Raw genomic sequence first — 17,882 nt, forward strand, 5'->3', positions numbered from 1 at the left:
ATTTAGTCCCACATCGCTTAGGATTGTAAAACTTTATAGACACACAGAAATAAAATACTTCCTAGTGTAGGTGTGGACGTAGGCATATACGCCGAACCACGTTAAATTCTTCGTGTCGTTTATTTTTCCCTCCTATACTCTTTCCTTTATTGTCTTTTATTCCCAACAAAACTTCTACGTAAATTTAAATGTTTAGTTAGGCTCCTCCATATACTTACTTACTATTCAAACACTTAATAGTGAGTTTGGCCTTGTACTTGTTAGATAGCGAAGGCTTCCAATCAAGCTTTGGTACTTGCTGGCTCGATCTCCTTCAAACTTCAAGAGCTTTATACTCGGTTCCATTGGGATCGAAACAAAGTTGTAGTTTGTCATTTTGAACTTGTTCAAGATCTTCTCGGCATATCTTTCTAGAGACAAAAAATGGCTGTCTAACCTTGTTTGACTTCTAAACCGAGGAAGTACTTCATTAATCCTAATTTCGTCATCTCAAACTCCTCATGTCACTATGACGTTAAACTCTTGAATCATCTCAACTTTGTTTCTCATGAATATGAGGTCATGTACATAAAGAGCAACAAACATCATATTATCTTTATTTTTCTTTATATACAATGCATGTTCATACAAATACTACTCATATCTATTCTGCTTCAAGTATGTGTCAATGTGATAATTCCATGCTCGAGCAACTTGTTTCAACGGATAAAGTGTTTTCTTTAACCTCAATACTTTATTGTTTTCTCTTCTTCCACACACACACACACACACACTCTGATATATATATATATATAAATATATATATATATATATATATATATATATATATATATATATATATATATATATATATATATATATATATATATATATATATATATATCCAAGTGGTTGTTCAACATAAACTTCTTCCTTTAGGATTCCATTAAAAAATGTTGACTTCATGTTCATCTGAATGATTGACCGATATGAGCTATTAATGAAATTACCAGCTGAACTGTCTCCATTCTTGTGATTGACACAAATGCCTCGACATAGTCAATTCTCTCGTTTTGTTTATAGCCCTTAGCAACAAGTTAGGCTTTCTATCATTTTATCTTATCTTGAGCATCTTCTTCTTGTATACCAATTTCACGCAATGGGTTGAGCTCTTTTTGGGAGATCGAACAACTCCCACGTGTTTTTGCACTAAATCACTTTGATCTCCTCATCCATTGCATGTCTCCACATCTCATATTGTGTAATGCAGCTCTCAAATCCTTCTCGGCTTGCAACTATTCCTGAAATCTTGAAACATTGTGTTCATGTTCTAATGGTCGCTTCTACAAAATTTGCTCCCTTCTCTAAGCTTGCTTGTAGAATTACATTTTCTTGTTGCAAATAAACTTTCGCAATCTCTAGCCATTGGATAACAAGCTCATCTTTGCTCAATATCATAAAAGCATAGTAACAACTACTGATCTTAGTGTCAGGAATTAGGTTTCCATTGTAACTCTCGCACGTAAGTTACCAACAACCGCTCACCACTAGGGCAACTACCCTTCTTGCTTCTCACAACCCTCATGGACAGGGTTCACTTCCCGTACTCTCCAAGAGTCTTATGGGCAAAATACAAAGGTGCAAGTTTCCATCACTCTCCTCAAGAGCTTACCTAGCGACATACATAAATACCACTTCCCGTCACTCTCCTCCAAAACTTCCCTAACAAAGTTCACCTTCGATACAACTATGTAGAGTTATGCTTCCTACTGCTCTTCAAGAGACATATTAGCAAAGACCACTACTCACTACTTTCCTGAAGAGACTTATGGACGGAGTCAAAACTCAAGCTCACTACTAAAGACTAACAAAGTGCATGACCTTTCTCTAAGTCAACACACACATTCGCAATTTCAACAACCAATACATGCCATCAACTTTCAATCACCACAAATCAATTTAAAATTGCATATACTAAACTACTACAACACTATAAACCATCACATACTCTAACATTAAATAAAATTTCCAACTTTTATAAATTGTTTATTTTTTTATACTATTAGGGTTTTGGTCTGAATAAATTAATACAATTTATATCATCAAGCACCATCTTTCTCAATCTCTCTAACCATTGGCTAACAAGCTCATCTTCGCACATTATCATAACAATAGAAAACCAACTACTACTCTCAACGTCAGGAATCAGGTTTCCATTGTAACTCTCACATGCAAGTTACCAACAACTGCTCACCACTAGGACAACTACCCTTCTTGTTTCTCACAAGCCTTACAGATAGGGTCCACTTCTCCTACTCTCTAAGAGCCTTATGAGCGAAAAACCCAGGTGCAAGTTTCTACCACTCTCCCCGAGAGCTTCCCCAACTAAGTACATAAATACCACTTCCCATCATTTTCCTCCAAAACTTCCCTAACGAAGTTAACCTTCGATACAACTATGTAGATTTACCCTTCCCACTGCTCTCCAAAAGACATACAAGCAAAATTCAACACTATTCAAGTGAGTTTGTCCCAATTGAAATTCGATCGAGTCGACCCCGAGCGAAAATCAACTGTATTTGGTCGAGTCAGACCCGATTACACAAGTTTTAGAAAATTCAATTTAATTTTTCTTTTTATAAAAAATGGATTTTGGATTTTTAACTTGATCCAAATATTTGGATCTGAATTTTGATCTTGATCCAAATATGTGGATCTAGATTTTAGGAAAATCCAAACTAGCTTTGTAGAAAAAATTGGATTTTGTTCCGAAATCTAATTATATTATTTGGATCTAAAATGGATTTGGATTGGGTCTTTAAGAATCCAATTCATTATTACCCCTCATAGACTCTCATATTCTTGATCGTGTTGTAGTCAAAACATACAAGAAAAGCTAATTTATTAACTACAAAGACTCCAACGACTAATATATTAACTACCCACAATGACTAATATGTTAATTATTTACAACAACTAATACATTTAAGTTTATTCCCACTAGTGAAAGAAAAATGAAATCAAATACAACGAAAAATATAACTTGAAAATTCACTATACCCTGGCCTGCGAGATGGTGTTTTTGTTCTTTCCTCGTTCCTTGTATCAGTAATACTTTGTATACATTGGTCGAACGAGGCACGAAGATATAATTTTTCTGGATAGTGATACAGAACAGAGGTTATGTTGGTGATTGCTTTGGTAAATTAAGATGTGATGTGAAGTTGCGCAAGTACCATCATTCATAATGCATGGATAAGGTTAATTATATATATATATATATATATATATATATATATATATATATATATAATAGAAAATTTTTGACAGCAACAAACATATAAAAGAAGTTTATTAACTTTTTAATATACATTCAATTAATAATATTTTATAACAATATATAGTAAGAATAATATGTAAGTTAACAAATAATATTTTTATAAATAATTAAGTAATTATTAACAAATTATGTAACCAATATTCGTTATTATTATATCAGTTCTATTCATTAAATGGAATTTCGTGCATGCAAAGTTTAATCTTTTATTACTTACTTTGAAAGCCTTATAATTTAGTATATAAACACTTAAACGTTGAATGTAATTAATACCTTTAAAACTAAACAAACACGGTCTAAATACCATAAGTGAAAAATAAGAAAGGTTATGCTTGTTAGGCCCAATCTTTCCAAGCTGTTGGGAATAGTCCAAGTGTGAGTCAAAGTCCCACATTAGATAGAAAAGACAAAGTTAAACACTATATAAGAATAAAGGCCCATAACAACATTGCCTTAAGGTTTTGGTGTAAAAGTGGTGTCTAAGGTCTTATATGTGTAAGACTAATGTCATATAACCATATAGAACCACAATCTCTCAATGACCATAACTATGCCATGTCTATAACTATAACCATATGAAACATAACCTATCAGTGGTATCAGAGCCGATAACTATAACCATATGAAACATAACCTATCAGTGGTATCAGAGCCGATGGTTCGGAGTGACTGACCGTGACCGCATAACCATAACCAAAGAGGTCACTCATACCTGAAAGGAAATATACCATATGAAAAAGAAAAAAAACTCGGAGTGACTGACCGTGACCGCATAAGCATAACCAAAGGGGTCACTCATACCTAAAGGGAAATATACCATATGAAAAAGAAAAAAAACAAGGGACTCACCCTTGAGGGGAGATGTTGGGAATAGTCCAAGTGTGAGTCAAAGTCCCACATTGGATAGAAAAGACAAAGTTAAACACTATATAAGAATAAAGGGCCCATAACAACATTGCCTTAAGGTTTTTGTGTAAAAGTGGTGTCTAAGGTCTTATATGTGTAAGACTAATGTCATATAACCATATAGAACCACAATCTCTCAATGACCATAACTATGCCATGTCTATAACTATAACCATATGAAACATAACCTATCACAAGCATAGGCTAAAATGTTATTCAAGTTAACACAAGACGAAATGTTGGGACGTTAAGAAGGAAAGTTGATGAAGAAAACTGAAAACGTAGAAATAATACTGTACTATACTGCGGACCAAGACCGGCAATATTAAATATCTGGTCCAGTGGCTAACTTATAGTCCTAAATTAAGTTATATCACTAATCAATTATATACCAAAAATCAACGCATAGTCGGTGTAAATAGATATCCGATCCTAGTCATCAAACTATAGTCCTATTTTGAATACATAACGATTAAAGCCACTTACTTTAAGCATATCACATATGAGTAAAGGCCGCCTACTCCCAAGATCAAGTCATAAGCATGGTATTTGAGTCCTGATTAGGCCCATACAAACCCAAATGAGGCCCATCGAGCCCAAAAAAGCTCAGCCATAAGCCAAGTAAGCTATGATTAATACTCTATATTTAGGTAGACCTCAACAATTAATGGTATGCAACTCATTAATACTGAAATTTAACTTTGAGAGTTCTCGTTGACTTGATCCTTGACGTCTCCTCTGCATGTATCCTCTCACATGTCCCAGCTGGCAACTACATAGGAAGACATGTCTTGCAAGACCGCAGAGTATCCATTTGGGAGATTCAATGATTAGTAAGGCAATATTTGTCTGTCATGATGATCTATTATTGTTCTGCATGAACAAATACCCTTTTCCGCTTTGACTTGTTCCACTTCTATTTTGTAATGAATATATAGTCAGCGATGTCCGTGCAGTGCTTTTTCTGCTTGATTCCAATGAATCTCTACAGGATTAAAAGGAACGTACAAAAGTATATACCTAGAAGACATGTTTGCTATTTTATGGTATTCGTTTTACAACTTGAAAAGAAATTATATACCTAGAAGAAATTATATATCATGTATGTCTATTATTATTTAGAAATAAGAAACACTCCGATCATCCGTGGACGTAGTTCACGTTAACGACCACTTGTGTGTGGTTTTTTTCTCTAAATCTCTTTTTTCTTTTCATCTTGTCATAACAATAAGATCTATAAATGAATGGATGAATGCTCACAATATAGCTGAAAATGCATGCAATCTGTCTCTGGATGCGAAACATTGTCGTCCCTGGCAATTTCCATTGTAATTCTATAATCGAAATAAACCAAAGAAAAGTCTCGTTTTCTGACTTTGTACATAGTCAAATTAGTTCCGAAATAAACATGGGAGAGACTTTGAAATTGGTAGTCTTCTTTCACGTTCTTTTTAAATGTTTAGTTTCATTTGTTTGATATAGACATGTAACTTTTATATAAGGATATATTTAGTGGAGTCATTCTTCCAAAACTCCTTTAAACATTCATTACCTCTTAGCATTTAAAAAAAAAATTATTCATCATTTAATTTAGTTTTAAAGTATATTTAACAGCATAAATTAAAAATTCTTTCGTCAGTTTTTTTTTCTAACAAATTGTTACAATATCAATTATATTTGGAGCAAGTTCTCCACCAGTTCTCACGAATATTTAACAAACAGAATAATAAATAACAAACTGGCAAAAACTCAATCCCTCCCTTAAACTAATACATCTATACTAATTATTCCAATCAATGTCCGGAGCCTATTAAACTAGTTCAACTTTATGCGGTGTTCGCTTGCATGGATGGCACTATTTGGAGTCATATCCAGCGACGAATTTGTGGACAGTCACTTGTTCTTTTTAGACGATGTGAAGTGATTTGGAAGCACGGATTTGCGGGATGGCTTCCATATCTCATCCTTGCTAAGCAACGATTTAAGAGTAATATCGTACATTTTACCAAATTAACCCTACATGTGAGAGGGAAGAATGAGTGAGAGTGAGAGCACACGGTGTGGGGTGTGTGGGGGGAGGGGTGTGTGGGTGGTGTGTGAGTGAGAGCACACTGGTGCTTTGTGAGTGTTTGTGCACCGGTTACATAACCAGTGCGGTTATGTTGTGTGCTACCGGTTACGTAATCGATGTTGGTGCAGTGCGAGAGTGACATCGGTTTTGTATCCGGTGTTGCGTGTGTGAGTAGTGATTTTTTAAATGTTTTTTCCCATTCATACAAAATTATATTTATTTATTTTAACATTTTATTTAATTTTTAATTATTCCTTTTTAAATTCGTATTATTTAATCTTAATTATTTTTATAACATCTTACCAAATCATTCTCTTTTTCCATCAAGGGTATTTTGGTAACTTTGAAATTCTATCTATTTTCACAGTTTTTTTTATCTATTACATCAATCAAATTCTTTCACTAATCTTCATAAAATTTATCTCCAAATCCACTCACTTTACCCACTAAATCCACTCCAAACAACAAACATGTTCATCCATTCAAATCCACACAAATCCATCTTCACACAAAGAAACACAACCTTAAGGGTGTTGTCATAATGTCTGTTATATGATCCTAAGAGTTGCAAAAACATAACTTGACTTATCCATCATTCACCAAGTCTCGAAGAAAATGAAATCTTACATCAATGTGTTTTTCTTTTCCCATGAAACACTAGGTGGACAAATGTATTGTACAATTGTTATCACACAAAATTTCAACTTTAGTCTTATCCTTAAATAAATCAGAACAGGTCTGGTAGCAGTTAAAGAAATCATACTTTTTACTAGTTTTTAAACAAAGTTTCTTCAACACTTTGTTCCCTCTATTATTTTATAGTCGAGTCCTTGACACCATTGAATTCTTAACGACATTGTTGTCCTGAATTTCAAAACGAGATAATACTTCATGTGCATATCCTTTTGACAAACAAAGATTCTAGTCGAATCTTGCTTAACTTCATTGCCAAGAATGTGACTCATTATTCCTAAATCTTTTCTTCTTCCCTTTTCTTGATAAAACCTTCAAGTTGTAGGATAAATATAAGACCCGATGAAAATTAAATAATTATTTAATAAATGCGGGTAGTGGGAGCCTTTATGACATTTAATGCTAACTTGTATGATGTGGAAAAGTACTAGCTCAAATGGTTGAGAGTACTTGGGTTCAAGTCCTATGTATGCCATGTATATGTCTCTTTTTGGTGTGTTATTTTATAATATATTTGAGTATAATGAAGCTTGATGGTTGTGCATTAAAGCTATAATAGCATGGTTGTGTGTTTGAACCTTAATATATAGGCACAAAATTAAACTTCTTTTTGCCAAAATTCTATTTGGGCAAGAAGGTGAAGGGTCAGGCAAACCCTAGCCGTCAGAGGGCTGCTAAGATGGCTGGAAAAATGTATCAAAACATCCATTAAATGATCATTATGCTCAGTAAATACTCATTTTTCGTTTTATGGCCATTAACCCTAATTAAGGCATGATTAAGAGACCAATTAAAGGTGAAAGAAAGGATTTTTGGAGTCTATCATTGGTGTGCACGCTGTGAGGAGAGAAAAAATTCAGATTAACAACTTAGTTGTGAGTGAGAGGAAGAGTGTAATTGGAGAAGAGCAAAGAAGGCTAGTGTTGATCAAGGGACAACTCAAGGATTTATCAAGTTAAGCAAAGAGTCCAGGTTGGGGGAGTTCCACCTACTGTTTAAGTTATGTCTCTGCCATGCTCGAATTCTATTCGCGTTTCTGGATTTTTTCATAAACCTCCTGGCGGCACATGAACTGCCGCCAGGCGATACATGTGTCTGAACCCAGTTTTCTAGGTTTTCCTATGAAGCGCTTGGCGGCTACGTGTGACTAGCCAGGCGACGCGTACTATTTTTCATAGTTTTCGGTTTGTGGTGATTTCTGCTATATTTGAGATGCTCGAGTTAATTCATTATGTTTGCATGTGTGAATTTGAATATGGATAATTGCCTGTAAGTAAAATTCTCATTGATATGATATGTATTTTCACATGAGTTTGGGATTGGGGTTCATGTTGGGATTGGGTATAATAGTGGTGATTTTATGCTATGGTAGGGTGTGGTTTCATGAGAATGATATTAATTTGAGTAAGCACAAATTATATAAGTTTAATTGAACTCTAAAGAGGGCTAAAAGGCATGATAGAAATTAGGGTTGGGTTTTAGGGTTCGAACTAGTGTAGGAAAAATCTGGGTAGAACCCAAATTTGCATGCACCGCCTGGTGGCTCATGAACTGTCGGCAAGCGACACATCAGTTGTAGGCAACTCTGTTGTTTCTGTTCGCTTTGTGCTATGTATGTGGATATCTGGAAATTTAGGGCAAGTTTTTACATAATTGAACATAAAGTGTGGGAAGGAAACTTTACATGAAGGATAATTAATCATAGGTGTGAATATACAGTAATTGAGATGAGATGCATGTAAAATGAATGTTTGGCTTTGGCTGTAATGTTATTTATTTTTCTGTTGGGACTGTTGTGGATGTATCAATTATGATGTTGAGTTGAGTGGAATGTGTCATGTTTCAATTAGTAAATGAAGGAGAGTATGGTATGCATAATAATAATTTATTGAGTGGCATGATTAAATGTGTGCATTGTGATGTAAGACCCGAGGATTTTAAATAATTAATTAAATAATTATTTAATAAATGCGGGTAATGGAAGTCTTTATAACATTAATTACTAATTTTTATAACATGGAAGAATACTAGCTCAAATGGTTGAGAGTACTTTATTGTGTTAAGAGGACTTGGATTCAAGTCCTGTGTATGCCAAATTGTGTGTTAAATTAAATGCTTGTTGTTTTAGTAATATATTTTATCTTGGTGTGTGTTATTAAATTCCTAAAGGTGTAAGAATTATCACGAAACATGAATTGGTTGTGCATTGACTTTGTAATTAAGTGGTGTTGTGTTCAAACCTTGCTAAGGATAAATTAAACTTTCTTTTTGCCAAAATTTCTTTTGGCATGAATATGAAAGGGCAAAGAAACCCTAGCTACAAGAAGGGCAGCCTAGTGGGCTGGGAAGGTAGCCAATAATGGTCTTTGAATGGCCATTAACACCCAATTCAAAGCCATTTTCATTTTTCTATCATTAACAAGAATTAAGGCTTAATTAATAGTCTAATTAAGGTGGGTTTTTGGAGAAGAAAGAGAAAGAACGTGAAGGAGCAAAGGGCAAACGAATTGGCAGTGGGAAAGGGAGTTCTGATGGTTGTTTTGAGTGAAAATCCAGAACATCAAATGCATTGGAGAGGAGACAAGGGTTGGACTAGTGGTGGCATAAAAGAAGTCCTAATTCTTTCAAGTTGAGCAAGAATTATCCAGGTAAGGGGAGCTGTTTTCGTGTGCTTTTATTCATATATAATGTACGTTGTCTTGTTGTGACTATAATTGCATGAAATTCCCTCTGTTCTCACTATTTTCGTAAGTTTATGGACATTTGCTATCCAGGTGACGCATCCTTTGACCTAGTTTTCTAGGTTCTGTCATGAATCGCCTGGCGGCGAGATGGAACAGCGAGGCGACGCGTGTTGTTTATCACCGTTTTGCTGTATTTTGTGGATTTCATGATGTTTTGATCTTCCAGTCAGACTTTTATGCTTGTGTGATTGCGTAATGTTATAATCTTTCTATTATTGAGGTGCTTGTGGTTATATTGGGGTTTGTAAACATGAAAGAGTTCATGTTACAGTTGTGAATGAATCTAAATTTTTGGAAATATGTATAAATTACGATGGGATTGGGAATTTTGATGATAAGGATTGTGTACATATGAGGAAATTGAGAAATACCGATACATGTGGAGATGACTGGAGTGAAGGTTAGACTATAGGGTTGCAGGTGTAGGAAACATGAGTTTTTCCCTAAGCATTGATGTGCTACTTGGCGATATCTTATTGGCCGCTAGGCGATGGCGATGAGGAATTACAATGCTGGCAATTTTGCGAAATGGCGGATAGTGAGATTCTTGGAATTTAATTGGGTGGCTAGGATTGAGGTTTTAAGAGTTGAATTGGAATGGAATTATACTTGTAGTATTGGAGTAAATGGACATGAAAGTTTATTGTGACAAAGCCAATGAATGGAATAGGATGGTGTAAGACTTGAGAAAAATTAGAATAAAAGGAAGACACATGGAAAAATTGATGGATTGTTTGAGATTGTGAATTTATTTAAATTAAATATTTTATTTAATTTTGATATATGATGAAATAATTAATTGATTTATTTAAGTTAAGTGTTGTTTATTTATTTTAATTATTTTATGGAAATATTAAATATGGAAAATAAGTGTATATACACAATTGGTGCGTTTTATTTCACAAGAATCTGTCTAGTTCAGTGGCTAGCACTCTGAATTTGCGTGTGGGTACATGGGTTTGAATTTGGCCATCCTCATATATATATATATATATATATATATATATATATATATATATATATATATATATATATATATATATATATATATATATATATATATATATATATATATTTTTAAAGGATGTAGATCTTATGCGTTTATAATCTACTGATGCATCATATATATTGAGAAAGTGTATGGCTTGGTGGTTAGCGTAGCCTGGTATTTGTGCGAGGACAGGTTTGAACTTGGTTGGCAAAGTTTTGCTTTGTGTGTTGGTTTTAGGTTCTATTTTTCTCATTAACTGGTGGGGCCCATTATTTTTCTCTTTCTTCATTTGGTTTTAGTGGTCACGTGGTGCAGTATATATATTTTCAATGCCAGATTACGCTGCAGCAGTTTCTTCAATCACGCTGCATCATTCTTAATTTTTAATCTTTTTATCTTTTGGAATTGATAATTATAATTAATAAAACGGTCTAGAAAAAAAATTATAATAATAATAATTGTAAAATTGGAGAATATTAACAGAAAGATTATGAGTGAGAGGGGGTTTATAGGTTGAAAGTTAGGGTTTTAGAAAGAGGCAGAGAGGAGAGAAACAAGAGTAGAGAAATTTGGAGTTGAAGGTTATAGGAGAAAGGCAGAGTGAAAGAGGTAGGGGAAGCCAACCTTACTTTCTTCTCTTGTTTTTCATGTTGTTTGATGAATGAAGCTAACCATATTTCTTTTCTCTATCTTTGCTTAGTAATGAAACCTTTTCAAAACCTTGTCATGCATTTTCTGTTGCATGATTTTATGTGTGTATGGTCTTTCCATTCTTTCTTTTGGCTTTGTGCATTGGGTTTCATTTAATGTGATGAGATATTTGAAAAAAAAGTGTGTTACGGTTATTGCATTGTGGTGCAATATTTTTCCTTTTCGGTTCTTGATTGGATTAATTTATTTTCTTTGCTTTCTTTCCATTATATAGAAATTCTCTTTTCCTTTTATCCATGGTGCAGGTTTTCTTTTATTTTCACGCCAATGGCAAAGTTTTCATCTTAAAAGCATATGGTGTGGCACTACCCATTTTCCTACACTGCACACTTTTCGTAAAATGAAGGTTACTACTTCGTTAACCGTTGGATTGAGCTGAAATTTTAACAACTGATCCTTAGCACATAGTTCTTAACTTGGACCGGTCGGATCTTGAATAGGAGCTCTGTAGTGAGAGAAGTTTATATCGCAAGGTCCTTGTAGTTTGGTTGTTGATAGCATTGACCTTTGTTGCTTGTTTGGTGCAAACTTTATCTATAGTTATTCAATTAAGTTGGTTATTGTTGCATTTGATTCTTGATTCAATAATCTTTAATTTGAATATAAATACATAATTTTTGGAGTTTTATACAAGCTGCAGTTTGATTTCTAAAATCCCAAATCATTTGCATAATGTGTTGTTAAGTTGGATTGGATAAAAATTATAAGAATTAGTTATTTTCCAAGAGAGAGAGATGTAAGTGAGGATGTTGAGGCATGAAGGTGTGCAAGGATGTGATTCACAATGGGAGAGTGACGTGAATAAATGGGTTTTGTGATTGGTGGTTTTCTTGGTTTTCATGGGTTGCATGGTTATGTAGTTTAAGTGGTGGTTTGAGGATAATTACTTGAGTGTGATTTTATACTATTTTTGAATGAATTTAACTCGTTGTGTTCATTGTATGAATGTATTATTTGATAAGTTGATACGTTTATGTTATGGTTTATTTCCCATGCATCATGTGATGGTGTATATTTTGTTGGCAATATGTAATTCTCATGGGTTGTATATTGGGAGTGTTTTACCTTGCCTGAAAGCTCTTGGTGGAATTAAATATTGTGTGAGGTTTTCCGTACTTACGAACCCAGTGAAGACTCTTTCATCTGTGTGAACCAGTGGAAAATGGTCCTCTTCGCCTGTGTGAAGCAGTGGTAGAGGATTGGTTCGAGTGTTGTACCCTATCGCCTGTGTGAAGCAGTGGGGAGGGGAAAGATGTTTCACCTTATTTTGTCTCGTTGCGAGTATAGTGTCCAGTGTGCGATGCATCGACATTTTTACTCATAATTCCTTGAGAAATAAGGGAGACAGTCTGGCTGCGATAATGAGACATATCGAACCATCTGTTCTAGGAAACTAGATGTTGTTGTGGGGTGAGAGGCCGCGGAAAACCAAAGCTTGATTATGATCACTATGTTTGAAGATTTTAGATGAAAGTGATGCTATGTTTGGTTTGGTATGATTGTTTGGATTTTGGTGTTTGTGTGTTCAAACCAAGGATTGATTGTGATCATAATGCTTAAGTATTACTTGAATGCGATGTGGAGTATTATTGGACATGTTTTATTTACAAATTTCTTTAAAATATATCATTATTTATGGTTAGCTTACCCCTATTTGTTTGTTTGTGTGTTTGTTGTATGTGCGATGATCGTATAATGTGTGTGTTATATGGGAGCAGATGATATTGCAGATAATCTTGGCATGAAGTAGATTGACGAGAGGCTGGAGTGGACTCGAGAGCTTTTATAATATATTTAGTTGTTTTAAATCAGATACTAAAAAGTATGTAAGTTTCTTTTGATCGCAAATGTTATTTGAAGTTTTTGACAAAGTGACGGTTTGAATTATGTAATTTAAAGTAAATTAAAAGTTTTTATTAGTACATTTTCATATGAGGGTGGTAGGTTACCAAGAATTCGACATTGAGAAATGAGAGTATGTTAGTACCTTAGGAGGTATTTTGAGAGTGTAGGATAATCTATTTGGGTGCTACTGGTGTAGCGCCTGGCGGCCTACGAGTGTCTGCCAGGCGATACTAGCAGTGGTGTCCCTGCAACGCGTGGCGCCTGGCAGCGATGTGTAATCTGCCAGGCGATAGACCCTAATACAGTGGGTCTGGAAGCAGCCTGGCACCTAGCGATGATGGTGTCCCACCAGGCGGTTTGCACAGGATTTTCGCTTGGCGGCGCTTAGGCAACGCTAGGCGATAATGTTGCAGCCAGGAACTTTTTTTCTATTCGTTATCATGTTGTGATCTGAGACTTGGATCAAGAGATGTTGTGCCATGAGCTGGTAGGTTCATGGATTGTGGTGTACACGTGATGATATGAGCGGGGAGGTTCATATCCTAATACTCTCGTGTGGGGATACGAGCGAGGAGGTTCGTAGAGGCAGGACTACGAGCGGGGAAGTTTGTAGAGGCAGAACCACGAGCGGGCAGGTTCGTGGGAGCATCATATATCCTAAGTCCATGGTCAATTATTCATGTGAATTGAAAGTTGAAAAGCCTAGGGGTATTAAGGTCTTGGCCAAGAACTAACTAGAACAAAATAGTTGGGTGTATTTTGTTATTATTAACTTATGTGTTAATTATTTATGAGCTCACCCTTTCTGTTTGGCGATGATCGTGTGACTTATCGCACGGGAACATATGATATTCCAGGTGATGTTGTTGATGCACAATGACGGAGAGGGGGCTAGCTTGGGACTCTTGAGTGGAGATTTTAATTATGTTTCGTTTTAGACTGGTAGTTTATTGGAACTTGTAATACAATTTATGACTGGTTTATTTAATTTTAAGCGCGATAAATAATTTTCAAATTTTCCCGCGTTTGGGAAAAATAAAATTACGACGTTTGATTTTTAACCATTATTGATTTATTTTAATTAAGTAATTTCCAGTAGGGACGTTACAGTGAATAGATAATAATTGAGATGAGATGCATGTAAAATGAATGTTTGGCTTTGGCTGTAATGTTGTTTATTTTTTTGTTGGGACTATTGTGGATGTATCAATTGTGATGTTAAGTTGAGTGGAATGTGGCATGTTTCAATTAGTAAATGAAGGAGAGTATGGTATGCATAATAATAATTGATTGAATGGCATGATTAAATGTGTGCATAGTGATCCAGTCATAGGGATTATGACTGGATAATCGTTGACTGAATATTCCTATGTGTTGTATGTTTGTGGGTTCATTGAGTTGAGTGGAATGTGGCATGTTTCAATTAGTAAATGAAGGAGATTATGGTTTACATAATAATAATTGATTGAATGGCATGATTAAATGTGTGCATAGTGATCTAGTCATAGGGATTATGACTGGATAATCATTGACTGAATATTCCTGTGTGTTGTATGTTTGTGGGTTCATTGAAACCTTTTCAAAAGTGATAGGAACCAGTAGCATTGTGCTACTGGTATGGCGCCTGGCGGTAGGGAAGGCCCACCAAGCGAAAGCTGTTACCAAAAATATTGGAAGGTGCTTGGCGCCTGGTGGTGAGGGAAGCCTGCCAAACGGTCTGTAACCAAGTTCCACCTAGCGATGCGAGTGGTGCGCCAAACGATTTTGGGTGTAGAGTTGGAACGCGAGGAGGATTTCTACACAACTTTGGATGCAGGTCATGATGTTCTACTCTGTTGGAGGCCCAGTTACGAGTGCAACTTGTATTGGGGTAACACGTGGGCACTTGAGGTTATAGCCTAGTGGTTTTGGAAATCCAGTGGAGTGTGCGAGATCGTGACTCGTACAGATGGGTTCCAAAAGATTTCCCACTTCAGTGTAACTGATGAGTTTGGTAGTCTTGGGACAAATACGAACTACGGTTCGTATTGTGGAACTCCACTTGGTGTCACAGATCGTGGCAGTGGTAAATTATTCCCGCGTGGACTATTAGGTGGTGGCCTGTAGTCGGAGGGGCGAGTAGACACTCTTGGCAGCAAAGGCCGATCAGTGTACTCATCAAAGGGTGTAGAATCAAGAGGTGTCCAACGGAAGGTTGGGAAGTTGAAGATGGAGGATTGGGGTGTTAAGATGAGTCATGGTTTTGAATTGATTTATTACTTTGTGTTGTAATTTTTATTGTTTTTGAGCTCACCCTATCTGTGTGTATTTGGTGATGATCATGTAACTTGTTACATGGAGTAGATGTTGATGCAGGTGAGCACGTGGATGCGTAGACTTAAAGTGGGGCCAACCGGGGAGTTTTACTTAGTGATGTTTACGGACTATTTTGTAATGGATATTATAAACATTTTATAATTGTAATAATTGAACGTCGTATGGATTTTATAATTGGCGCGTTGAAATAAAGTTTAAATTTCCCGCGTTTTGGGAAAATGCTTTAGTAATAAATGCGATTTATTATTATATTTCTTATTTTAATTTTAAATAAGTAATTTCCAGCTAGGACGTTACAATAAAGACATCTTTTTTAAGTTCTTCATGAAGAAAGACACTTTTGACATCAACTTGAAACACCTTCCAGCCACCAGCAAAAATAAATCCAATGGTATCCAATCGAGCAACTAGAGCAAAAACTTCAGTGTAGTCAGTTCCATGTCTTTGGACAAACCCCTTTGCTACACGCCTTGACTTATGCTTTCTACTTTCCCTTTAACATATAGTTTGGTTCTAAAAACCCATTTAGCATTGTACCACCACCTCCATATAAAACATAAATAGATACAACATGAGACGTAGTCTAACAAGAGAAAAAATAACAAAGTAATAAATGGAGGTGTCAATTTGAGCCACCCCACAAGGTTTGGCCCTAACCTACGTGAGTTGGAGCCAAAAAAACCCCATAGGGCCAAAAATAGCCCTATTGAAAAAGCCCTCAGAGCCTTGTGGGCTAGGGCCAACCCATGGGCTTTCTTTATAAACATAAAAAATAATACTTGTTTAAATATATTATTAGACCTTCGGTTTAGGTTGGCCCGTCTTGACTCTCAGTTAGAAAAGGCCTGACCCAACCTTTAGTCAAATTGGTCAAGATTGATCTTCAGCCCGACACGACTTATCTTGACCCTCGGACTGAGTCGGGACCGCCTTGGCCAAATTCGGCTACGTATGACCCAATGAAGACCAGCCACATTTCGGTCATGGCTGACTCGATGTCGAATTTGTACTAGGTTGACTCTACTGAATTTGATCGGATATTGGTTGACGAAGACTTAGCCGAATTCAACCAAATTTTGGTCGTGACCGACTCGATTGAATTCAGACAAATTTCTGTCGGAGCTATTTCAAACGTATTTCATGATAGCATTTGAGTTGTTTATATCGGTTGACACATTTTGGCTTCAATGTTCGTTGAAAAACATGTTTGAAATGTTAAATAAACATAACTAAATTTGGTTTAAAGGACTAAATCTATGCATTTCTAAAGATGAAAGTCTAAATTGGTCTAAAATTTTAGAAAGAGACTAATTCCAATTTTCTTTTAAAGCCAAGAAAAAAAAACATATTTAACCCAATAATTTTTCAAAGAAGGCCATAAAACTACTAGGAAAAAACAATATAAGAACAACGTAATGGAAAGTACTTGAGTAAGCAAGTTGCGTAGCATGAACAATGAAAATAAGGGGAGAGACTTTTATAATATGTATTTGTACTTTATGGTGTTTAATGTAAAGTCTATATTATACATACATCTTATGCATAATATATTTAGCCGCCTGAGTTTGGCATATATAAAAGGTGGAGCAAATGACTTATTTTGCAGAATTAAAAATACGTGAGTCACATATGATGATGTACAGGGAAGGGTGGGAGGGCCGGGAAAGATACTTTGGTAGGATATATAAATCAAAAGATGTATTTGTGCGATTAATAAAATGATTATTTTGTTGTTGATAAAAAAAAAAAACTAATAAAGGTTTAGTCCATGCATTTTCTTTTTATTTTAGTTTTTGAAAATATAATACTTTTGTTATATATGTCAATTTTGATTTTAAATCAAACCACATTAGTTTGTTGTCATTGTCAGACATTTCAACAGTTTCAACAGAAATTAAAAACATATTTTTCAAAGTACAGGGATGAAAGGACAAAAATAAAAGTTCAGGGATCAAAATAAAAATAAATGTTAGGGAAAAGCATATGTAACAAGTGATTAAAATAGAGGTGACGAGAATTGTTATGAATGAAAGATGCATTTGAGATGTAGAATAAAATTTTGACTAATTGTTTCGGTCTCATCGGAAGTAATTTTTTACCGCAGATTAAAAGAAAAAAATAAATTATTGATTAAATTGTTTAAAATTATGTAATAATATGAATAAAAAAATAATATTTATTTAAAAATTATAACAAAATGATATTGAAGTAATCATATAAATTAATTAAAATTAAATGAGTATACAAAAGAATTAAATTCAACTAAACTAATTATTTGCTCTAATTATT

Source organism: Vigna unguiculata, chromosome 10 (assembly GCF_037176805.1).
Source record: "Vigna unguiculata cultivar grain cowpea cultivar isolate G323 ecotype 2 chromosome 10, ASM3717680v1, whole genome shotgun sequence".
Classification (NCBI taxonomy): Eukaryota; Viridiplantae; Streptophyta; class Magnoliopsida; order Fabales; family Fabaceae; genus Vigna; species Vigna unguiculata.